The 6,730-nt window shown below is 36.2% G+C and overlaps 1 long non-coding RNA gene across 1 annotated transcript; it reads right to left on the bottom strand.

The window, feature by feature from the left end:
- Positions 1 to 4,443: 4,443 nt before the first annotated feature.
- Positions 4,444 to 6,270, bottom strand: LOC147518093 (uncharacterized). The gene is made up of 4 exons (XR_015213995.1): positions 5,574 to 6,270; positions 5,422 to 5,493; positions 5,217 to 5,288; positions 4,444 to 5,055 (listed from the first exon to the last, which is right to left on the bottom strand). It is a non-coding gene; the product is annotated as an uncharacterized LOC147518093 (long non-coding RNA).
- Between the last annotated feature and the right edge of the window lie 460 nt (positions 6,271 to 6,730).

Raw genomic sequence — 6,730 nt, forward strand, 5'->3', positions numbered from 1 at the left:
TCTAGCATTATATTCGATTGCAATAAATAAAAACCTTAATATATACTTCCATCCCCTGGTTTGGGCAATGGAACTAATAACTAAAAACATAAAGAACTAACCTGATTGGAGAATATCATGAACCATAATAATCATTAAACCTTAAGCACCGGCTTCATCTTCTCCCTTGAAGGAGAAAATTAGCCTTCCATAAAGAAGGAAGAACACGAAGAACGAGAAGAAGAAAAGTTGAAGAACATAAGACTAGAAAGACTAATTTATTAAGACTCAGCTAGTTAAAATCGATATTTTATTATTAATCTCTCTTTGCCTCAAGTTCTGGAGACAAGAGTATAAGTGAATTGGCAAATTACATGAGGCATTTAGGTCCTCTATTTATAGGGGTTACAATGAGTTCTAGAAACAGTCCAAACCGTAATTTGTTTTTTAATACAAATAGACTTCTTTCAGAGTCCAACTTCGTCTCCAAAACTGAGAAGGAATTGTCTACAGTGTCGATCCATGCATCTGGATGCACTATTCATGCGTCTCCGACACAATAAATGCGTCTGGACGCTCAATCCATGCGTCCCAGACACAAGCAATGCGTTTGGACGTGCGATCCATGTGTCCCAGACGCGGAAGTCTATTTTGTCTCTTCTGCTCTATCCTTCTATCCTCTTTTGCGGGCTTTGGTCCAAGCAACGAATCCTTTGGCCTTGGGCTTCCAAATAGGCTTTAAAATAGGTCCAAGTCGCATATTTAATAGCTTCAATTCCTTGGCCTTCTCCATGATTGTCCACGGGCCTCCCATGTGATCCTTAATGTTCCGAATTACTCCGTTTTACCCCTTTTTCTCTAATATTCTACAAAACTCTCTCTTTCACCTGTAGAATCATAAAACATAACTTACAAACACTATTAGTCCACTAAGATGGCTAAACAAGAGGCATAATCGAGGGTTGAATTGTACTTTTTGAGCACTTATCACATACATACCACCCTCACTAAAAGAATTCCTTATTAGAAAAGGATAATGTCCTCTAGGTGATTTTGTTTGCCAAGAAACTTGAGTTTCAAGAACAAGACGCTCAGCAATAGGTTTAGGAAAGATGCGGGTTTTGGCGTTGTAGAATTCGAACTTCAAACCAGTTGAAGTAACCTGGGGTTCAACACAAAAGTCCACATCCTTGAAGTTACATGCCACCTGAATATGTCCTATAAAGCCACACCTGAAGTAGAAAATAGGTAGAAACTCATAAGCAAACTGAATCCATTCTATCCCATTTATTAGTTCAGGTAGTTTGAAACCAGGTGGTATGGGGTCCTTAATATCCATCAAAACTTTGACTCTTGTCATTTCAGCAAAATCATTATGTTTTGGATACAATTCCAAGTGCAGTAGCTGCGTAGGTTCAAAACAACTGGATTCAATTAAATTGTTCTCAACTATTTCCCTGTCTTGAAAAATCTCAGGAAAATGTAATAGTTGGACCCATATGAAGAACTTGTTGAAATCAAGTTGTTTGCTTTCCTTCGTATCCATCTATGGAACAATCTGTAAGATATGCTGCGACACAATCCAAGGTTGCCGTTTGAGGATAAGTTCAAGTTGGTGTTGATTCTCCATCCACACTTGAAAGATTTCGGTTTTATAGAACTCCATCTTAACTATCTTGAAAGGTGCCCACAATTTGTCCAATCCAACTCGCAGATTTCCAGCTACTATTTTACCATCTAAAACTCAAATAAACATGCTAAGCTTATTGTGCTCCAAAAGTTTTGCTTTCATGAGATCTGAATAAGCAATAGTAGGGACTGATTTATATGGCAGGAGAACTTTGTGAACGAAATCAACAGAAAGATTTTCAATATTGTTTTAGTGGGCTTGATTAAGGGTGGATTTATCTTTGGAACTAGCCATGGAAATTGTGATAGATAGAGCGTATTTGGTTTTGGGATGATGAAGACACAGTGAAGGTGGTTTTAAATAGGCCTTCCATCGCCTTCTCATCTTCCTTCTCCAGCTCGCGTGATAGTATCTCATCATGCAACTATCTCATAACCCAGTCTGCAAGGAAAAAAATTCACCAGTATCTTAGAGTTCCAATACAAACCAACATCGATAAACAACCTTCTCCGCCGTCTTGCTATGCTCGTGCTTTGATAGGCTAATCATGATTAGCTGCAGTCCCATTAGTTATTTGCATAACCAATGAAAACACAAACCACTTGTTTAAAACAATAAGTACTACTATACCTAGTGCATCTTTAAAATTGAGTCCCAAGACACGTAAACAAAAACTAGCTGACTCTCTGGGCTGGACCTGGGCTTAGTTGTTTGGAAAAAAGTCCGTGAGCAAAAAAAGCAACATGGAATTATAGAAAGGACGAAGTGGAGAGGTGGAGAATGGTGGAGGATCCAACCATTAACTGTTGAAATAGTAATAGAGGTTGTGTTCCTCAGAAAATGCTTCTTCATAAGTCATAACCATTCCTCCCCCTATATATATATATATATATATATATATATACCAATGTCTCAAGTCTTCCTTCATATAGAAAAACAATACAATATATATATATATATCGGGCCGGCTAGGTAGACAGCAGAATATAGGCCGCTGGATCATAGCTGATCAGATCAAGATGAAAAAGCGATAGATATTTTGGAATTTGGGTTTCGAAATTCTTCTTTTTTAACGAAGGGTTTGATACTTGAAGTGATATTACGTTCCTGCTTCTTGAATGGAATGCGGACTTGATACTTGAGAGTAATTGCACCTTAAGTAGCTCCTTCTGGCACATTTGTAACCTACCTTCTTCTTAGATGTCATATGTCTTCTTAAATAGAACCCTGAATCTTTCTTGGCATTATCATTGGAAAACCAATACGTGGAAGTCCATTCAGAACAATATTTTACATTAAAGATCAACATCGTTTATTCCATGATTCTCTTCCACGCTCGTTATTTACTTACGAAATTGTTGCTTCAAATTACGTCCTTTTCAATATATGCCCCATTCAATCGGTTTGTAGTATATTTGCTCGTTACTTTTAGTATAATATCTATTGTTTGAATGAACCAGCTAGTGGATTATTCAGATGGACACTTGCTTATCGACTTTAATTATTCAGTTATAGATGTTAGGAAGATGGTTGTTACGTGTATGGCCGTATATCTGAAAGGGTTTGTCCAACAATGTGTTGGTTTATTTATGACTTTGTTGATTGACTGATTAGTAAGGGTTGGAGATGAAATGGATTGATACATTTTAACATAGTTTCCTTTTAGTGTATAGAGTTTCCTGGTTGGTTAACCCGCATGCTTGATTAAATGAGAGAAATAGCATCCTGCTGGATGAACAAAGATGAAGAAGAAGATTAGAAGAAGTGGTTCCTTAAAAGAATCACTAAAAGTGAAACCATGATATTTATGGTTTCTTACACTTCAGTTCCATTAATGTGGCAAGAACTAATGAAGCCGGCATCGGCTAAAGTTGAAAAAATAAAATCATCATCATATCCCCGGTCGAATTAGAAATGGGTGTACTTTACTAAACGCACCCTTACATGTTCAAAAGAGACTACTTATATTGAAAGGCATATTAAGTTAAATACTTCATTAATGTTTGTTTCACTTATGAAATGACTACCAGAGTAATTAAATTTCTGATTATGACTACTTTTCACCTTATCATAATATGAATAAATCATAGACATAACAAAAGGAGCTCAATTTGAGAATCATCACTTAGGAGTCCAAGTGCCTTCAAAATTTCTATACTAGTGTAATTATCTCTTTTTCACTGCTGTGTTTGAGTTTGAGTTTCTTTTCACTGCTGAGAGGTTTTGGCTTTAGGCTTCTGCAATATGTAAGTTTCCAATGTTGTTCTGTCAGAGAAAATTGCATATTGCGTATTGATTAGTTATGTCAGAGAAAATTGATATTGCATATTGATTGATATTGGTTTAGTTCTGTCAGAGTTTATTTCGAACTGATCATAACAAATTAGAGCTGCCTTTAGTTCTGTCAGAGCAGCCTTAAGTTCCTTAAACTGATAACAAGTCAGGGCAGCCTTTAGTTTAAAGAGTTTCTAACTGCATATGAGAAGCTAGCCTTCAAGGATTTCTGTCAGAGTTTCGAACTGGGCCTTCAACAATTTCTGTCAGAGTTTCGAATTGGGCATAAGGATTTAAGCTAGCCTTTAAAGAGCAGGCCAATTCCTTTTGGCGCCTAGCCAAGAAGACTGCCAAAAACTCATTTTGTACAGACCATGCTAATTCCTTTTGTACAGACCAGGCGAAGCCAAAAACTCATTTAAGCTCATTTTGTACAGACCAGGCCAAAAACCATTTAAGCTAGCCTTTAAAGACCAGGCCAATTCCTTTTGTACATACCACTCATTTTTCTATGAAGTAACCAAAAACTAAGCTAGGGCCTAAAACAATCCCAATAACAAAAAAAAAAAACTCACTTTATAATACAAAGAGCAAACAATACCACCATCTTTCTTACATATAACAAAATTGAAAAATCTAAACTTTAGTCACAGCCAATCACAACAGTAATAACTAATTGAACTAAATAAACAACTTCTTAGTACAGCATCTCTAAAGGAGTAGTCTTGAGCAGCCATTTAGTACAGCCAATCACTAACTCTGCTTTTAGCCTTTCTATGCCAAGCACCTTTATCCAACCACTAAAAACAACACAATTACCCCAGAGAAAGATGATGGTCACAAAAGGTCGAGTAATTCTCTCAACAGAGTTTCCAAAAGTACAAACTATTTAAGCGGCAATGGTTCTTTTCTCCATTTAGTACAGACCAAAGAGAAAGATTCCATTAAATTCTTTGCTAATAGCTTCTTAGGCAGCATCTCCAAAGGAGTAGTCTTGAGCAGGAAGAGCCTGGCAGCTCGCTCTGGCAAAGTATCCCCTCATTTCAATCCCGCGTGCTTGCAACTCTGCTTTTAGCTTTTCCATGCCAAGCACCTTTATCCAACCACTAAAAACAACACAGTTACCCCAACAAAACTAAGCACCTTTATCCCTAATTCATCACCATTCCTAACTGCCAACAACACAGAAAATAGCAATAAAAATAATAACAATACCAATAATAACAAAAATAATAATAACGATAACGATAACGAAATCCATGTATAACATCATCATAAACACACTAAAAAGCTACATTAAATATGGACAGGGTGGACTGGACTGGTAACTTACAATTCCTCAAGCTGTTTAAGCTTGGATATTGAAAAGGGAATATCTCCATAGAGCAAATTCCCAGATAAATCCCTGATTAACCCCCACATATAGGGATCCCAAGTAATAGAAGACGTTAGACAAATGTAATGAATACAAAATTCTAATTTTCCTTTTTTATTGTGAATTTAAAAATTTCAAACCACCGAGGGTGTTGAGGGATTACAGAGTTCTTAGATCACCACAGTTGCCTATTTCATCAGGAATTTGCTCAGTCAAGTGATTCCCCTTCAAATCACTGCACACCAAAAAACAACAATAATCAAACTTCACACTTTGCTACAACTTTAAAATGATACAAGGTTAGGGGTTACATACATGGAATGTAAGTTCCTCAGATCACCAATGGAAGGAGAAATTTCGCCACCCAAATTCAAATTTGACATATTCCTACACCAGAGAAAAAATAACCAACATTCTTCTTACACCAAGGGACAAAAAAAGACCCAAATCCATAAACAAGTACAAAAGTTAATAAGAATGGGTATAACAAATCTTATAGTGAAACAACAGAGAAGCTGCGGTTATCACAAGAAACACCACACCATGAACAGTGATATCCATTGTGCACATCATCCCAGTCAAGTAGGACGTTTACTACATTACTAAATGAAGCTTTTACAGACATCAGATACTTCCCTACACCAACAACAAAACTTGATCAAACACCAACATAGAAAGTGAACTACCACAAAAAAACCATTAATGGGTAGAAGAAAACAAAAAATTGCCATATTTAAAAAAGGGTTGTAGTCTTCAACATAGTGTGTTTATGATGATGTTGGATCGCCCATGAAATTTGGATTTTTGGGTTTTAAATTTTGGGTTTGATTTTGGTTTTTTTGGTGGTTTTGATTTTGTAGATGATTTGTTGTTTTTATGAACTTTCAAAACCCTCGTGATCGTAGTTTGTTGAATTTTGAGTTTTTGGGTTTGATTTTGGGTTTTTCGGTGGTTTGATTTTGTTGTTGATGATTTCGGTGGTTTTGATTTTGAATTTGTTGTTTGTTGACGATCTTAGGGTGTGTTTGTTAAATTTTAACTCATGGAAAGGAAAGGAAATAAAATGGGTGGTCCACTATGGAATGGAATGGAATGGAATGGAAAGGAAATAATTTTAAATGGTATGTGTTTGGTAAACTGAGAAAATGAAAGTAAAAACTGGGGAAAGGAATAATCATGTTTGTTTGCAAAAGATATGGAAAGGAATAATTGTATTGTTGGGTCATGGGTGTATTAGTAGTAAGCCCTATCTATCTATTTCCTTTCCTTTCCTTTCCACAAATATTTCAGGGGTTAGCTAAGGACACAAAACCTTTTCCATTTCTATGATTTTGTTTCCATATGGAAAAGCCCATTTTCTTTCCATGGGTAAACAAACGCCTTAAAAACTATGGAAAAGGTGGACCACTCTTATTTTCCTTTTCTTTCCATAGTGTTTCCATCATAACAAACACACCCTTAGTTTGTTGTTT

Source organism: Coptis chinensis, chromosome 2 (assembly GCF_015680905.1).
Source record: "Coptis chinensis isolate HL-2020 chromosome 2, ASM1568090v1, whole genome shotgun sequence".
NCBI lineage: Eukaryota > Viridiplantae > Streptophyta > Magnoliopsida > Ranunculales > Ranunculaceae > Coptis > Coptis chinensis.